This window comes from Anas acuta, chromosome 16 (assembly GCF_963932015.1).
Source record: "Anas acuta chromosome 16, bAnaAcu1.1, whole genome shotgun sequence".
NCBI classification, from domain to species: Eukaryota; Metazoa; Chordata; class Aves; order Anseriformes; family Anatidae; genus Anas; species Anas acuta.
The window spans coordinates 5,191,145-5,210,328 of NC_088994.1; the positions used below are offsets into that span (position 1 = coordinate 5,191,145).

Genomic DNA, 19,184 nt, shown 5'->3' on the forward strand with positions numbered 1-19,184 from the left:
TCAGCACAGGGCCAGGCCAGGGCTGTGATGAGCAGGAGCACGCCTTTTATCCTCCTGGATTTTGATAATTCTACACTTTGGCACTGAATTTCTAATTCTCTCCTCTTTACAGGAACCCTGGAATGTTAATACACTATTTCATTATGTATTTAAATGGAAAAAAAAAAACAAAAGGGTTCGGAAATTCCAGTTTCCCCCCATATCACGACTGCTTTTCTGCACTTTCCCCCTGTTTACTAGGGAGACTTCTCACTGGATCCAAGTGGCAATAAAAGGCCTTGAGAGAGCTTGCAAATGGATTCTAAATTGATGCATAAAAGCTTCTTCCCCCCCTCAAATGGGAGAGGCTAATGAGTTTTAATTCCTTGGAAGGTTTGCTGCTTTGGTAGAAAAAGGATTTTCCATTAACAGCAAGTCACCTGGTTCGGGAACTGGTTTCCTCTATCCATGCATGTCCTGACCAAAAAGCATTTGATTAAGACTGCATTTAATCATTCAAGAAATTACATGGAGTACTGCAGGAACAGGTTTTACTTCATAATCGTTCAGAAGCAAGGGCAGGGAAAATAGAATAAGCACGTTAGCCAGAAGCCAAAATGTGGGCACAGGCACTGGCACTCTGGTACACAAGCCATCTTCATATGCTTGGAGAAGGATGCTAAAAACCAACAAAAGCAGCTTCAGAACCATGAAAAGAACAGCTAGGCGCCCACTCTGCAGCCAAGAAAAATTATTTTTTTCAGTAGATAACAGGGAGAGACACAAAGAGCACTGCAAGGGGGCACTGAAACCCATTTTGGCCAAACGTGGCCCACATAAAAATGGCCCGTGCAAAGCATCAAAGCCCTGTCGCTGTCCTTCTCTCTCCATTTCATTCTGTGGGACATTCACACCATGCAGGGACCCCCCCCTGAATCCCACGGATGCTGCAGCTCACTGCTGGCCAGAGCAGGATGCTCACAGGAAGATTTGCAAAGGGCAGCGTCTGGAATTGGTGAGCCGTGGAGAAGCAACGCGGTGCGGCCCCAACAGATGCTCACCGCTCAGCATCTCTCATGATGCCCTGTGCACGGGGACAAGGCAGCATGTTGGTGCCAGCCGCATCCCCGTGTAACCACGGAGCAAGCCAGGGGAGCTGCAGGAGAGAAAACCAAAAAGAGAAACCTCAGGAGTGAGATTTATTGCTTGGTTAATAATATCCTTCCCTTCCCAGTGACCCCAGCGAAGAAAGAAAGGGCTGAGTGGCTTTATCTTTATTCAGTGCCGTGGTCCTTCTGGGACACTTGACCGTGATTGCATCATTTTCGGTGTCAGACTCGATAACGCACCGATTGTGTCTCCACATTTTTCCACGGCAGAGAACTCCCCCAGCAGCCGGGATGGTTAATGGGAACTGACGGGCTCCTGCGTCCGCCCGCGCAGCTCCCTTCGGCTTCCTGCTGCAGCACATTAACACAACAAATTAACATTGTAATTGCCTTTTAACTATTTATTGCTGTGGAAAAGGGGAAAGGAAAAAAAAAATAAAAAAGAGACCGACCACAGGCAAGGACCCAGGAGAGAGCTTAGGCAAGCAGGTCGCAGTCTGCACCTCCGTTTATTTCTATTTATAGCCAGCCATTAAACTGTGCTAATAAACAGCCACCACAGGGCATGGCGAGTCCCTCGCTCAGGCACAGAAGAAGCAGCGAGTTAAATATATTCAATGTGCACAGCTCACAGGACTGCTACCAAAATCACAGGGATGTAACAGCAGCCTCAGCACCTCGCAGTTAGGTCCATTCATGCAGCGGCACTGCAAGGGTATGCGCATGTGGTGTGTATGTACACCCAGCACATAAATAACAGGATAAAGCAAACAGGGCGCATTCAAAGAAAAATACCCGGTACCAATGACTCAGATTTAATCAATTATTTCGGAAAAGGACAATTCAGAGCGGTTCATAAAGCAATTCATCGGGGAGAGAAGAGCCCTTTTATCCAAACGGTGGCACAACGCATCTGCCACCAATTTCTCCAGAGCAATAGCCTCAAGAAAAGTGTTTACCGTGACTCTCCCTCGCATGTAGTTGATTGTGATGCCACTTCCACATACACACAGCAGTTTCTACGGAGGCTTGAATCAAGTCCTCACATAACCTGCATGTTTAATCAGATTATCCAATGAAATAATACAGCCTTAAATGGAAAGTCTGCTACTCCCTCAAGCGTTTCTGGAAAAGCTTTCATTGCTTGTTCTTCTGCTTAAAACACACGAGCAGCTCTGTCTTCTGCCTCTATTTTTAGATACCCAGACATCCGCAAAGCGCCCATCACTTTGACTTCTGGATGCCAGTACCTCACACTCCTCATCAGATTACAGCAGCCAGAAGCACCACGTTAATCTATAAAGATGCAGGGCAGGCAAAACAACTGCAGCTTCTCTGATTGTGAGCAGACACGGGAGGAAGAAGTGCCTGATGAAGATGAGGTTTCTGTAAGGAAGGGAGAGAAAGCCCAGCAGGGTGCTGGGCTGGCTGTCCAGAAGCACAGCAGCACGTACCCAGCAGAGGAGCAAATGCAGAGTCTGTGAGAACGCCGGGGTTCCCAGCACCTTTCTTGCAGCCGAACGACAAGATGCTACAAGATGCTTGCTTTTGGTCCCTCCTTGCCATGAGACCAACACCAGAACCAAATCCGCCCCTCATGGTGCTCCATTCTTCCCGGCTGGGGATGCTCCAGGCTCAAGTCTTTCCAGCAAGGACATCCAGGCAGGGAAAGGCCTTTGATGAACCCTGAGCAGAAGGTGCTGGAGTTAGCAAATCTCCGGGTGGATTTCACAGGTGGGAGGTCGCTGCAGAGCTCTGCCACAGGGAGCACGTTTTCCAGCTGCAAAACCTGCAAGGGCTGTAACACTTCTGATTATTGCACCCCACGGCCCATTCTCTGGGTAGGGGCACTGCCTTGCTATTGATTTACAATTTAATCCAGTGTCTCCAAATCAGTTATTTAAGCAACGATCCAATAGGTCACAAAATAAGACCAGGCTCGGAGGTGGTACAGCACTGTGGGCTCTGTAGCAGCGAGGGAGCAGCACAGTGGCCCAGCGCCGTGTTTAAGCCCCCACAAACACCACGTGTCACAACACGGCACTGTCCCAAGGGCAAAACTGGGGAGAAGTGACACAATCAGGACAGCGCGCCGAGCAGCCTGGTTCATGGCTGTGCTCACACCCCAGGCCAGGACCCTGCGGTGAAGCTCCCGTGGTGCTCAGCGCTGCTGCCCGGAGCTCCCCCACCACACCCAGGCTTGGGCACATCTGGAAATGCTGGAAAGGGCCCCAGAATTCAGCACCCAGACACCGGTTTCCACAAGACCCATACAAACCCTATACAAGCTGCCACAGAGTAAAACCAACAAATCCCCGGCCACTTTTCCCCATCCCTAGCCACTAAAAAGCAATCACAGATGAATTCATTTAATTAAAATATCTATTCTGTTTATTTTCTCCTCCTTATGACCACACAGCCCAGGTAAAGCAGGTGGGAAGCATCCCCCTGCACCACCGCACTCAGACAGTCCCCAGCTTCCAATGCTTCCTCCAGAGGGCAATTGGGTGGAAAGGGGGACATTTTGCAGTCATTACAATTTCATTTCATTTTTAACCGACAAGCTGCCATCTCAAAGCTCCCTTGCGAGCAGGAGACAAGCAGCCTGGGGGGGGAGAAGCAGGGGGGGCTGCAGGAGCAGCCGGGATGCTGTTGGAGCCGGGGGGGCTGGCCCCTTGCCAGCCTGGTCTGCTGCCTGAAAAATAGCAGAGCTAATAACCTCAATTACAGCCCGGCCTCTCCGGGGGTAGGCGATGATGCCTTTGTTTATCTGAATCCCGATGCGAAAGCAAAGATTGTTTTCTGTCTGCGGGGGCACATGGCGTACAGACACTGGAGAAATAAGCAGCCTGCAGAAGGTCAGCTGTGCTTTCTTCCATAATTTACCCTAGATGCTAGCAGCCTTAGTATGCCTTCAGTTCTCCTTTGGGCTCCTGTTTTAATTTGGCAGTGAGTTGCCAGGAAGGTGGCTACTGATGTGTCAGCCTCAGCTCCCCCAGCCTCAGTCCACAGAGCTGGACCCTGACTGCATCAGGGAGGGCTCACAGTGACCCAAGGGTGACCACAAAATAGGTGCAAGGGCTTCATCAAGAGGTCTGGAGCTATTCTGTAACATATGTGGGGCCTGATTATCAACATACTTGTTTTGTGACTCTATTAGGTGGATAGAGATGCCCAGAAGGAGCAGGAAGAAAGACAACAGCCATGACTCTTGAGATATGGCCAGGAGAGCCGCATCTCAATGGATATTTGAAACTTAAGCAGTGCTGGACCTCTTGCAATTTTCCTCCGTATTTATACACCTAGAACTACATGAAGATGGATCAGAAACATTCCAAAAACCACAAGAGAAATCCAGAAGGATCACGTAGAGAAACCACCTCCTTCACCATCACATAAAGGACCAGAAAATGGAGCATGCAGCATCCATGCAGGGATGAGAAAATACAGCACGCGCAGAGGAGAGGTCTGCCTCTATCACCGTGAAGAAAAATCAGCTACGCAGAGCCTACATGGAAGAGGACTGTTGCTATAAAATCCTTTGTCAAATATAAGCGCTGTTCCTGCTGATAAAATGAGCTGTGCCTCCATTCACGCATGGCTTCCTTCCGCGTGTCGCTGGACACAGGGCCCTGCAGGCTCGGCCAGGCGCTGGGATCTGCCAGATGGTCCATACGGATGGTCCTGCACCACAGCTGGAAGGTGGTGGCTTGCTTTGCTGCATTTTTTTTTTTTTTTTTAATATAAAAAGCCACGTGAAGAGCTATTTCAGTCAGAGGTTCCCTCAGCAAGCCCAAGCGTGCCATCCACTGTGCTGCTGGCAAAATGCCTTCCGTTTGCATGTGTATAAACCCACTGTGGCTGAACTTATGTAACTGAAGTTACATTTTAGCAATTCCCTTACAAAGCAGAAGCCATCACTCAGCACTTGTGGACATGTCACAAGCCAAGCATACGCCCTACATACACACACAAGACACAAAGATTTTGTTTACCTGGAACAGCGTAAATCCAAAGAGACATCTCAGAACTCCTGTTCCCACTCGGCAGAGGCAGGCAGACACACGACTTCTTCCTGGCAGAAGCCAATGAAAACATACAACGCATGTTTTTGGCAGCCTGAAGCTTGGTGGAACGTGTTAGCAGGGTGTGGGAGATGTATTTACAGAGATGGCCTAAAACCTGCCGCTCCTCGCAGCGAGCGGGTGCAGCGAGGTCACGCTGCCCACGGGTTTTGTCTGTGGAAAGCCAGCACCTAACAAGCAATACAGAGCTCACGCTGGATACCCCTGCCTCAGGCAAAGAGTCAAATCTTTTCCTAGCTAAGAGAGCCTTGCAATTTAACCTTTGCCTGATTTCACACATGACCGGCTCTTAAAAAAATATATATTACAGCAGAACAACTGCGAAAAGAGGAGGAGGGAGTTAGGGTACCTCTGACCTTGTTTGCTTGCATTAAGCAAGGAGACACGAGAGGGGGAGGTGGGTGTCTAGCACAGCCACGCTAACCCCTGTCAAAGGCACAAGCTAGCCACAAAGGCACGTCTTATCAGCCATGGAGGCCTGCTGGAAGTCTCACAGACGTACAGGAGGAGCCGTGGCCTTGTCTTCCCTGGCTGACCATCACCTGAGCACGGGGCTTGGCTGCGCTGCACAGCCACTGGAGTCCTCACAGCCCAGCACCTCAGCCTGGGCCCTCAGAATTCAAAGCGTTTTTCCTCCTTTAAGGACATTAAAAACGCACAGAACGTGGAGCTGGCAGCTTACCCTGCACACATCACTCGATTTTTCAGTAAAATCACATAACCACCAAACAAACGCTCGGGCTCATCAGCCACTCTCCCTCAACAGCTTCTCCAGGCCCAGGGCCCCCAAATCCTCCTCTGCAGGAGGAGCTCACTGATAGCACTATTGCTGCCACGTTTTGGCACTGTGATGGCAGCTGCAACATTAACAGCCCAGGTAAAGACATGCAGAGCAGCAGCAGGAATGGCCCCAGGAACACAAAAAATACAGCAGGACCAGGGCCAGCTGGAAGCAGTGCCACAGCGTTGTGGGACAGGTAGGCCCGGACTGAGTGACTGGGGACTGAGCGGATAACGGCATGCCCCGTAATGCTGAATTTAAGTCATTCTACATTTAAAAGTAAGGTTTGGTTAAACAGCTATGTAGCAACTCAATTAACACATTAAATAGCGCTTTGATTTTCAAGCTTTGGGAAAACAGAGACAGTAAAGGATGCTTTCTGCACCCCATAAGATGAGAGGGAAGGGCAGTGGGGTCACTGCTGCTGTTTGTGGGGGATCCCTGGGCTGGAGGCCGAGGGGTGGCTGGCAGTGTCCCTGTGTGCCGGGGGAGATGCGCCGGGAGATACCGTGGCTCGCAGGGGCTGAGGATGTGGAGCAGGAAAAGATTTCCCGGAGAAAACGGCTCGTGACACTGAGTGGTTCTGAAGTTTGTGGAAAGCGCCCTGAGACGACTAAATAAAAACATGTCACCAAGATCATCTCATCCTCACGGAAAACAATTTTGTTCTGAACAGAAAGCAGTATCTCCCAATTCTGAGCTCAGATAAATTTGAAATGTAATTAAGTTTTCCAAATAACTCCTCAGCTACCGCTTACAACCCTAATTATTTAAAAGCACATTTGTTCTTGAGAATGTCTTTAATCTTGCACATGCACACCCCTACATTACCTTTATCAATAAAGAGACACAGATTTCAATAAAATCAAAAATTAATTTTTAAACCAAAACAATCACTCATGAACTGACTGCAGGTTTATGTGGAACAGTAAATGATTGTATGGACCTATACATATTTCATTTTTAGCGTCTTAAAAAGTTGCTCTACTGTGAAATTTTGAAGTCAAATTAAGCAGTTTATTTGTATATCTGTGCCACCATACAGGGGTGCACTGCTCAGGCTTGTGGGTGCCAGATAACCATAAAGAGGCCTCTACTACTTTTTAAGTTTCCTTCCAAGGTTGTTGTACACATTATTATATGTTACTATGGCCCAAAAAAAAATAACTAAATTTGACATCTCTTCATATACGCACACACTACTGCTAAAGACCTTAAAACCTGCACAGACCAAAGTACACCAAGGGAATACTTCTACTCTACACATGGTATTAGAGATGCTCAGAGGATACATTCATGGTTGTTTTCAGGGTTGTAATGATGCCTACAACCAGATAAAACCAAGCCCAGCCCCTGCAACTTGCCAGTCCCACCTGAGCACCCACCACCAGGCTCCCCTGTTCCAGGCACCAGCACTTCTGGGGGGTGCCCTGGCTCTCAGCTTCATTTTCTTCCCCTTCATTGGCACTTCCAAGCTTTCCAAGGGAAGCCCCAACTCTAATAATCCAAGTCCTAGCCCCACAGAGGCTCCAGCTCAGCACTACAGAGAACATGGGGAGAAAAGCAAATGGCTTTGGCCGTTGCTTCTCTTCTGCGTCAGACGAGCTCACCTGCTGTTCACCACTAACAAAAGGACAAAGAAGGAACCCCGCCAGCTCCTCAGCCCTGCAAAGCACCACAGCCTTTAGCTGTCAAGGAAAGCAAGGAGGCTGTCTCCAAGCCCCACGCAGGACCACTTTCCCCCAGCCAGCTGGGCAGCAGAGGGGCTTTGCATTTCAGACAGAGCCTCCAGCTCATTTTGTGTAATAGCCCTATGGTTTAGATATCAAGGCCAGGCCAATGAGGGCTCAGCAGCAGCAATCACAGTATTTTCAGCCATCTAACCTAGTGCAGAAGCCCTTCTGTAATTCCCTCTTCCTAGCGCATTATCTTTAATCATAGGCATAATAGAGGTTCAATTTGAGCCCTCAGCTGCATTTTGTTCCTTATTATTCACAGTGCTGCATTTTCCTCAGCAATAAACAATTTTCCCCCATTTCATTTTGCATTGATCTGCCTCAAAGTTCAAAGAGGTTTTTAAGGTTTTTGCAGCCCTACATGGAAGCTCCTAGCCAGTAATGAATGAAGATAGAAACTCAGGGCTTTTCCCCAGAAAATTAAATTGCACAAAGCAACTGCCAGGAGAATACCCACTTTCTTTGTTCCCTTTCAGAGAGCATCCTTGGAAATTTGATAATTATTTGCAGCCATTTGCCAACACCTGTTTCATCCAAAGCCCACCATCAAGGGTTGCTCCAGCATGTACACTGGCTGGTCAGCCTGCAGCCTGCTCCAGCCCAGTCCCAGAGGAGCGTGCCCACCTCCACGCTTTATTACCCTAGGTCTGGCCTTCGCTTCTTTCCTCCAGTACCTCCTCCAGTACTTTCTGAACAAGCAACATCTTTAAGCAATACTAGCAGTCTCAACCATTTAAAAAGAAAGTTGCCAAAACATGAGATTAATCCAGCCTGTGTAAATACACAGTTTTCCCTTAATTGACTCTTTAAATGCACCTGTGTCGATGCAGGCACCACAGCAATGTATCAGCTTGAAAGACTGAAAGGTCTACTCCCCCCTAGAGGCATCTGGGCTAACATTTCATAAATTACAATCATGTTTTCCTTTTCTGTTAATATTTTCATTCCAAAGGTCATTTAACACACACACACACACACACACTCACAAAGCACAGGAAGATGAAGGAAGCTGCTTGATTCCCCCACTTGGAAATCAGTCGCTCCATCAGCAATGCAAATACAAAACCTCTGTACAAAGATAGATCTATCTAGCAGCGAGCACACTCACCTGGAAAATGCATTTGACCATCCAAGCCACAGGAGCAGGCGGACCCACGTCTCCAGGTGTACACGAGGTTACCAAAAACATCAGATTGTCTTAGCTAAGCTGGGTGCTTGAGCTCGGCACCTTCACGCTACCCTTCAGTCACCAGCCTTGGACAGGAGCTCCTGCAGCCACCAAGATGGACCAAAGCTTACGGGGACCCCACGTCTGCTCTGTTGCCCCAGCTGGTGTCACTAGCAAGGGATGCTTGGTCCCAGCCCAGCCACTGCCTGAGCAGCACCTGGACAAAGGGAATATTATTTATACACAGACCTGAAAGCTTTCGATGAGGGATCCATAAATGGTTAACTCGCTGCCTTAAATATGTAAGGAGCACAACGTTATGTCTTACTACTATCATATGAGGCTGAGAAGGTCTGCGTGCTCCCATCCTAGAAGGTGTCAGAAGCTTAATATTAATTAAATAGCAGATTTAAGGTTATTGCTCATAATCACAGCTGTGATCTGAATTATTGCTTGATGATATTCCCCTTTTGCTCGCTTGCTGCTTTTGATTGATTATTTGCATTTGCTGGTTTATAATGGGCATCTATTGCTTTGAACAGAGCCATCCTTTTTGATTCTAACTGCATTACATCCTCTGGTCAGATGATGGATTGGACTTTTGAGCAGACCATAAACACCAGCCCGTTCTTGCTAGCGCGATATGTATCTATATTCCATATTCGCTCTTCAGTGTATCCTGTATTCAATCATCCCTATATTCATTTCTCCTGATATTATTATTATTAGCCTTAGGGAACTTGTTTTATAGGCTATTTAGTTTGAATTAAGCATGTATGTCAGTCATTTCTTGTTTCTGAAAACACAGACTATAAATGATAGCATTTATGCCCAGATTCAGCTTTGGACTAGCTTCCAATCCTTACCTATATCTAAAGTATTATTATTATTACTATTAGTAGTAAAACAACTGCTAGATTCTTAATCAAAGACTTCCACGCACATTTCCATGGGCTTTTTAGTAGATTCATTAGGCATAGAAAGAAAAAGGACTTTCCAGCTAACAACTTTCTTGTTTAATCAGATGTGGTCTCAACAAAAAAGGCCTTTTGCCATTTTTTCCTGTTTGGCTCACTGCCACCTCCCAGAAATAAATTCTAGGATTGACCAAGATACTGATATTTTATCCAGGTTCATCTTTGTTTCAAGTACATAGAGATTCATCAAAATTGCTATTTTTAAGTTGACAAGGTCATCTAGGAAAAAGTAAATATGCAGACACTGTGGTAAGGGACTGGCCACTTTCATCCAGCTTGAACAAGGTCAAATTAGTGCACTGTTGGTGTAAATTGAGTGCACACAACCTCAAACAACCACGTGCACAACTTACAATGAAATGTTCTGACATATAATCAGACATTTCCCCACCCTTCTTCTGAAGCAGCCTTATTACTAAGGCTAATTAGCCTAATTCTAAGGCTTTGTCCCCTTCCCACGAGTTTGCTAGCAAAGCACCCCTCAGATGACACAGCCCTCAGATTGTTCCCCATCATCCCTGCACTTTCTTCGCCCACAAATGACTCACAGAAACCTCTCAGGGGTTTTCTCAACTCATCAGCATCGTTTGTAAGAGAGGGGAGGGTGCTGTCACCTGCTGCTCTACGCCCCTTTGGAGCAAGGGTGAGTCACCATCTCCTAATTTTGGCCTGAAACCCACAGATCGTCTAACACGACTGAAGGCAGAGCAGTCACGTTGCAGGCACAGCACAGGGAAGTCACTCCCCTGCTCCTGCAGTGGGCACTGCTCAGCCTCAGTGATTTCTCTTTACTCTGACTCACAATTTCTTTCAGGGTGCTATCCACATCTTGATTGTTTTGGTCGCTTTTTGTTTCAAGTTTCCAACTCATTCAAAATCACAATGCATTTGCAGCATACCCACTTCTGGAGGCATTTACTGTAACAGGACCGTCCTTAGACTTGTGCAGCGTGAGCTGGCGTGGTTTTGTCACATACCATGGGACAAAGCCCTGCATTAGTCAGCTGCAGATCTACAGGACAAGCAGCCTAAAGCGCAGCAGCGGATTATGAAACTATTTTGTCACATCTGCACTGGAAGATTAAAAGCTGTCAAATGATTATCGTCTTGGAAATGGGTTCTCTAGCAAAGTGAAGATTGAAAACAGCTGGGACTGCATCATCTGAGCTGAGCACTGTTAAAACTGGCAGACTATTTGCTTTCTCTGCTATTTTTACATATTATCCAGCCACCTGACCAGATATTCTGGTTTGCAGGGAAGCCTTAAACTAGGTACAATTTTTCAGATGGAGATTTTCCTCAACCTTTGGTATGCATTAGACAGGGTATTTGGGATGGAAAGAGACAAAGTCACGTCGTCCAAATCTGGGTCAAAAGCAAAGCATCTGTGAGCCAAAACATGAACTGGAAAGACAAATCTAATCTAGATGACAATTCTTGTTCTCTATGACTCCATAAGTAGCAGTATCAAAGCAAAATGACCATCCCCCCCACACACACGCTGGCAGCGTGCCTTTAAATCTAAGGAATTAAAATGAAACCAAAAAATCATCAGCAACTCGTGCTCCTGGTGACCAGATGCAGCAGCGGGCATCCCTGCACGGCATACCACGATTCAAGCCCTGGAGTATGTGGGGACTTAGTCAGTGCCCTGCAGCCCAGCACATCAAGCAATGACTCAGAAATGGCTTTGAGAGCAGAGGCGTCCTGGGGGACAGGACTGCAGGAGTACAAGGCATCATGTCCTCTCCGTTTAATCCTTGCTAATGCAAGCAAGCTACAGGACTCAGTTTATAACAGTAGCTTTAAAAATAATCCTTTAACCACCAAGGCAGCAATATTTGTCACAGTGTATTGCATTTGCATCCTACTGTAGGGATTCACACGTGTGTATCTGTACCCAGAGATGGGGCACGCAGAACAGGAAGAAATGGGTGCACTGAGCAGCCGCAGTGGGGATGCGAGCTCCAGCTGAATTGTGTTCATCTCATCAACCTGCCAGCTGTAGCACTCTGATGATACAGATATTTCCCTGAGAGTCCTGATTCATTGGGTCATAGAGATCAGAAGCTTTAGGAGAAAATGGGGGGGGGGGGGGGGGGGGGGTAAAGATATTTTTATGCCTGTCTTAGAAGGTCAGGATTTCAGGGTTTGTTTCTTTAAACGTCTAAGTCCTGATCTGAGAAACAGCCTTGCTGAAATGCTACAGCATCAAGAGATCCCATTTTTAGGTACTCATGCTTGTAGGGTAATGATACACCAAGGGTCGCAGGCAAACAGTCCAATATAAAAAGTGTTACTTGTGATAACATAGATTAAAGTCATGAACTGGCAGTGATGGACCTAATTAGAACTCCTTATTAGCTCTAATGGACATATTTTTGGGTTTGCTCGTTCCATTATATACACAACCATGGAAGAAAGGGCCCCCGTAACTCCAGCATCATCCCATCTACCACTGAAGCCTATGTTTCATATCAGGAAAGCCACACATCACACAAAGGTATTTCAAGCTCCGTGGCACTTCACACAGTGCCTACAGAGCACATCTGTTCTCAGATCAAGGAGCAGAGTGGTTAACCACAAGGTCCAAACCCACACCACCTCTGGCGATTTCTGAATCTTCATTCTCCGTTTGTGAACAGCTCCTTCCCAGTGCTACAAGGACCACAGGCTATCACGAGAGAGGATCAGAGCAGAAACTTTGTCCCAGGCTTTGTGTCAACCCTGTGGGTCCCAGGAGGCACACAGACAGGAGCATTGCAGATACCTTTGCTGGCAGAAGTGACAGCACTGCCATGCTTCCTGGATCTAATTCCTTCAAACTCTGAGGAAATAGATTATTTCAGGACTAAGACTGCTTGAAGGAAACAGTTGTCACCATGATTTTCAACATGAGGATGTTACAGGAAGACAGAGGATGTCAATTCACAGCCTCCTAGGTACAGTAATTAGGAGGAACTATCAACTCCACATCTACCTGGGGCCTGCAGCCTGCACTCGTGAGTTTATTTGAAGTATACAGACACATAAAACATCTCATGAATACCTGGGGATTCACAGTGTGAGCCTTCTAATAAGTGAGCACTCAGGAACATTACGAAAAAAAGTTAGGACTCTTAAATAAATTCCATGCTGGGCACCTGATTTGTAAATGTTGTGTTCAACCAAACAAAGAGCAGAGCCACCTCAGCCTCCTGCCTGCACAGCAAAACCTCTCGGCTGGGTTCAGAACAAGTGACAGACAACTTACCCACTCAATTACTTACAGAAGATATCCAACAGATACGTGCTAAATATTAGGGAGTTAGATAACACTTTAATTAAGCTTAATATTTTGAATAACGTAGAACCATTTGTAGTAATTTCATATTCCACAGAGAAAATAAGAGGGTGTTCTCTACCAAGGAATAATCTGAAAGGAAGTTTCATTAAAAGAAGCCAATTTCCCCATCCCTGTACATTGATGACAAGCTGGCTATTCCAATTTATTTTGAAGTTTTACATTCTGAACCTGTTAGCCCAACGTGGTGGACACAGAGAAAAAGACCTTCCTGAGCTACAGAGCCCGAAATTTCCATACGTGGTGCAGGAGACTAAGCAAAGCAATTCAGCTGGGCTCTTCAGCACGCTTAATACCTCAAAGGAAGATAATAAAACTCAAACCCACCAGCATCTGTGCTTAAATATCCATAGAGAGAAACAGGAGATAGGTGAATGTTGTTACACATTCCAGTTGACCTGCCCAGTGTCCCATATGGCTTGTACAAGGTGTTTTCAACAAATGGTATTAACTTGCTTTGTTTCCTACAAGATACCGATTTCCAATATTTTTAACAAGTCCTTTGAAACATACTGTGATGCTTGCATTTATTGCTTGAATAGGTCTGAGGTCTCAGGTGCAAAGCACTGCCTGGGGGCAACATGCCTCTCCACCAGGAACTCGATTACAGGAAAAATCCACACCGATACACAGAAGAACTGTACTATTATAAGAAAGCAAGCGATTTGGACAAGAGATGAGCAGAGCTTTGCCACACACACCTCCAAATTTTCACCTATTGCCAATAGGTCACCAGGGAAATATTGATTTATAATAAGATTCAGCTTCTCAAATGAGCCTTTAATTTGGTGGACCTAAAATCCCCGTTATTCCACGCACTCTGGGCTGGACTTGCATATGTTCTTTTCTTCAAAATGAGCTCTCTCCTATGCCAAACCTGCCACCCTGCCTTATTTATTATTGACCCGTCACAGTTTGGAAATGTAGCTTAAAATAAATGAGCCTGAATGCCACTGTCTCTAGAGTTATTAAACTGCCTGGCATTGAGGAAATTGCTTTTCATAAACATCCTGAGCTCTTCTGCTTTTTCCTTAAAGTGTTTAATACACTGAGAGTCCAAGTTAATCTGAATCAGTCTGCAGACTGAATTATTAATGAGAATGGAAGATGTATTATTGTTCAATATTGAAAGACTCAAGTTAAAGGACAGAGCGGAGGAAAAAAAGTTTCCAATATACAAATAATATTCTTTTTACCTGCTGTCACTTGACCCACTAGCTAATCCGTAAAAGAAAATGCCTCCATTTTCTCAGTCGGAGGGAACACACAGAGGATGGTCGTTCCAGGTCTCCTCCATCACAGATCCCGAATCTCACTGCCTACACCAGCACCTTTCTGCAGAATGGCAATACGGACATTAAGAGATGATCACAAAATTGATATGGTGATTTCCACAGTACTGTACACAGCCTTAGATGTACAGTGAATATTCTGCAGCAAAGATGTCTAATATTCTATTAGACATCTTTGGTGGTTTACAGGAATGCCATTTCTGTGCTAGCACCCTTCAAGACACAGAGAGGGGTGTATAACGGGTGCACAGGCTTGGTTAGAAAGCCCGGTGTGTTGTTGGGATGAATGGCAAGGGGAGCACAGCCTTCCCTTCCCTCTACTGACTCAGCAGGGGGACGCCAAACCCAGGCAGATTCACTAGGAACACCTGCCGGATCCCTCAGCAGCCCCATCCCTCTTTCAGCTTGGAGCTGCTTCTACCCAATATCCACCAAAACTGAAGTTTAAGAAACTGAAAGGAACAATGAAGTTTCCAGTCCTCATTCCCATTTTGAGCCCCGGCAGGGCAGAGGGATGAACACCAGCTGAAGGCACAAACAAAACCTGGACGTCCCAGCTTCATTCGGCCTGCGAGTTTGCACCTGCGCGATGCTAAATGAGGCCAACTCCGCCGCCATCTCATTTACGAGATGTAAAATCTAGCCAAGCTCTCGTCGGTAATGAATTCCAGTTTGTGGTGCCTCTAAATTGAGGGGAACGAGCACTCCTCCTCGCTCGGGGAAGAGCAGAGCCGAGGCCCCGTCGGGGTTGCTACGCAACCGCGGCCTGCACATGGCTGATAACACTCGGGCATTATTTCCCCGCCTGACTGCACCTCAGAACAAAGCCCGGCTAATGAAGCTTTCAGGCGCTCTTGGCTCTGCCTTTGACGGCTCAGCGCGGGTTTTCCTTGCGCCTGTGTGACAGGCACAGCAGCGACTCGATGTCCCCTCCAGCCACAGACGTCTCCAGAGCTGGACGGAGGAAAGGCCCGATGGATGGAGAGGGCAGGGTTGGAGAAGAGTGGCAAAATGCCCGGCCTATAAACACCCATATCCAAAATGGAGGGCAGCCACGCATGTGGTGAAACAAGGCCCTCAGATGATGGGCCATCAGATGGAGGAAACGCCTGATGGAGAGCGTTTGCTGGGTTGGAGAAGAGCAGCAAAATGCCCAGCCCATAAAAACCTGTGTCCAAAATGGAGGGCAGCCAGGCACACCACAAAACAAGGCCCAGGCCACAAACCAACCAGGCACCCTCTGGTGCCCACGTATCCATCAGACCTAACACCCTGATTATACCACAGCGGGGTACAGATACAGCTCTGTCACAATACATTTGACCCCAACTTTTTTACACAGCCTATGTATAACAAACCCCTCTTCTGCTGAACAAATAGGTGCAGCAGGAGCAGCCATCGCTACGAGCAGCACCAGCTCACCCCCACACAAGCAGCCAGGTGATGCTGAAGCAGTCACATTTTGTAACTGGGACGGTCTCACCCTCCACCACTGCCAAACCCTCACAGGAACAGCTGCTTCCCACAGAAGGACCTACTTGCCCTCCCCATCTTTGCACTAATGGCCAGAGCCACCCTGTACCAGTTTGTTTTACAGCAAAACACAGGGAAACGAGGAGCAGTTCCTTGGCCCTCTAAATTCCTGTCTGCTGTAACAGGACTGCCCGAAATATACTGCAGATGCCAGATGGTCCTGGAGTGACAAGGTAGTGAGGAAGAGCTGACAACACATGCAACGTGAGCCTGCCAAAGCACCCAGACATACCTCAGAAGCTTAAACAGGGACAAATCCCTGCAGCCGAACATTTTCTAGACAGCACGTGCTGTCTAGAAAACACACTGGGTTTCACTAGGAAACAACTGTGAGCTAAGTCAGGGCATGAATTCAAAGCCAGGTCACAATTCTGCACCCTGCACTATTTCAACCCACTCATGATGTGATAATGGCAGCTTCAGTAATGCTGGCTTTAGGCAGGTGCCTATCCACAAATCCAGAGCAAAACTGTAGCTGCAGAAAAGCTATTTGATTTTTATTTTATTTATTTTTTTTTTCTATGTGAGCAACTGCGAGCAGGTACCAGTTACATAGAAGAGGGGACAAGTTCTTCCCACACGGGGGCACTGCTAGGACGGTCAGTGCAGGAAGCCCTAGCCAGGGTGTGAAGAAGGTTAGCTGGGATAGGAGCCCCATTAAACTCGGATTGCAAACCAACGCCAAAAGCAATACATCGGCAGGTATATGACAAGCACAAGACCACCTAAGGGCTGATTCTTGCTCTCCCCAAAGACAGTTTCTGCACACAATCAGGTAAATCACCCACAGAACCCAGCTCACCCCTGCTCGAGGTTTGGGTTTAACAAAACCCACGTGGCTGTTCACCAGCCACGGCTCTGCCTTGCTGAGCTGAGCAGAAGACAGCACAGCACCAGTGCTTTTTGTCAGAGACAAAATTATCTAACAAGAGATAATTATGTGACATTACCATTGAAAGCAGTGTGTGAAAAAGCTTCAAGCCTGTGTATCCTGAGGTCTGCAAAGCCCTTTCTCTACCTTTATGCTAAATAGGTCTCATTTAGCCCATTTGTTCTGTCCCAGCCAGCAAAGCAAAAGTAGGGTTGATCGATTTGTTAATTACTGTAATTTTATCTTAAATACAGACAGCTGAGTGTTCATCAAGTCACAAATTCGCCTGTTAGTGAGAGACCTCCCCCCAGCTAAATAATTAGGGATAATAGTAAGTGGCTTATAATAAATGCAACCCACAACAACGTGCTCCAAGAGCACAGTGCTGAACCAGGAGGGCTATTAGGGAACCCCCAGGTCCATTTCTCCTTTTGATGGAAACAATGCAATATCTTTAATTGTCTCTCTTGAAACCCTGAGCCAGCTCTGCTTGTTTGTTAGCAATTATTCCATTTTTTGACTGCCTCTTGTGTCCAGGGACTGGCTTACACGGCTTGCACTGACAAGGCACATGCAAATTGCTGAGATAGGAGGTGACACAGGTGGGATAGGTACAACCCCATGGCTCGGGACCTTTAAAATTCTGAGAAAGGCTCAAAAGATTCAATTTCAGGTACCTTGGTCTTTGTCCTACATCCAAGAACAATTTCTGATTGCTAACAATAAGACACCCTCCCCCAAATGTCATCTTTTCCCCCAAAAACACAAAGCAGTTATAATTTCCATACATCTAAGTTGAACCCTGGCTGTGGCTGACCCTGTGCTTGCAGAAATTCTGGCCCCAGAATTTCAAATTTTGGAATATAGCACCTTCTTTTTCCCTCTATAGTAATCACTGTGCTAGCACATGTCTGTTCACAACCACGCTCAGAGCCAGCCTCAGCTGCCAACAGCAGAGGAGCTGCTGTTCCTCGCTTGCTGAAAACCTACACTAGGTGCTAGACCCTGCTGCATTAAGGCAACATCGATCTGGGGTCTCCCAGCATCCTGCCCAGACGTCCACAGGTGCTGCTGCCCTCCAATGCCATTCACGCTGCTCCTGTGATCACAAGCAGTCCCTGTACTCTTTAGACTTTGTTCCCAAACTTATGGGGCAAGATGAAGCATACGCAGTCCTGAAGGCTCATCTCACCCTGGCCAGTACCGAAAGAGCAGGACAGCAAGAGCTGGAGGCCTGTCTTTAATTTTGAGCCAGCAAAGGGTAGGGAAGCACTGGAACAGGTTTCTAATGCAACCTGACAAGAACAAGGTTTGGTAGCAAGCAGAGCTCACATGCATCCACAGAAATTCCAAATCCAGGGAAGGGAAAGGAGAAAAAACAAGAACCACACTTACAGACATATGCCTACAGCCTCCATTTCTGTTGCTGTTCTTCCTCTTTTCCTCCTTCATCCCCTAGTTGTTCACTCTTTCAACTACACCAGCCAGGCAAGCAGGGACAGTCAAAAACATTGCATCAGATTTCCTTCCAAGAACTAAGAATAGAAAAATAGATTTTCTTCCCCCACATTCTTTAGACCATGCCTTAGAAAGCGCTACATAACAAAACAGAGTGGGAAAACTGCTTTAAACACTTTAAGCCCATTGGGTCCTGCCTGTGGCCATGCAATGGAGAAAAGTACTTTGGCAGGTGAGGTTGCCTGCCTTCTCTGGACAACAAGGAACTGGGATGCTTCAAGAGTTTGTCAGCATAGAGAAAGGCTACAAGCCTCAGTCCGTAGGGGATGAAGATGTCTGGGAAGAACATGGGAGCTGATCCTGCCACAGCCATTTCCTGGCTGATCCATCAGTACTACCAGGCATTTTCTTTTCTAATAACTTAAAACATTGAATTATGTCCTCTTCTTTCCTTCCCCACTGGAGAAAGCAGATAAGAATTAGGTAAATCCATCTAGTGAAAAAAGGAGCTGCCTGCAGAGGGGTTCCAGCCACACAAGCTGTGCAGAAGAGTCAGGACACTGATGGTCTGCCCAAGAGGAGAGAGCTCCAAGCACACATCCACTCCCCCACTTGGTTAAAAACATGTCGTGATCAAATTAACGTTTTCAAGACGAAGACATGGCTGTGTGCTTCAAGAACCTGAGTTAGTCATATCAGTAGAATCATGCGTGTGTATATATATCCACTTTGGGCATTACCTTGCACACAGCCCTGGTGTATAATTGGAGCCAGATAGGATTTGGAAAGAACCCGAAAGTTTCTTTCTCACAGACACAAGCCAGCAGGCAAACACAGATGCTGTTTGCTTTG

General features: G+C 46.8%; 1 long non-coding RNA gene across 4 annotated transcripts; it reads right to left on the reverse strand.

The window, feature by feature from the left end:
- Window positions 1-1,887: 1,887 nt before the first annotated feature.
- On the reverse strand, window positions 1,888-17,579 carry LOC137865531 (uncharacterized). 4 transcript variants are annotated; one of them, XR_011101962.1, is made up of 4 exons: window positions 16,954-17,579; window positions 14,375-14,513; window positions 5,084-5,163; window positions 1,888-2,886 (listed from the first exon to the last, which is right to left on the reverse strand). It is a non-coding gene; the product is annotated as an uncharacterized lncRNA (long non-coding RNA). The 4 variants fall into 4 exon arrangements; XR_011101963.1 differs by lacking the exons at window positions 14,375-14,513; window positions 16,954-17,579 and adding exons at window positions 8,799-9,075; window positions 9,187-9,621; XR_011101964.1 differs by lacking the exons at window positions 14,375-14,513; window positions 16,954-17,579 and adding exons at window positions 8,799-8,959; window positions 9,108-9,619.
- Between the last annotated feature and the right edge of the window lie 1,605 nt (window positions 17,580-19,184).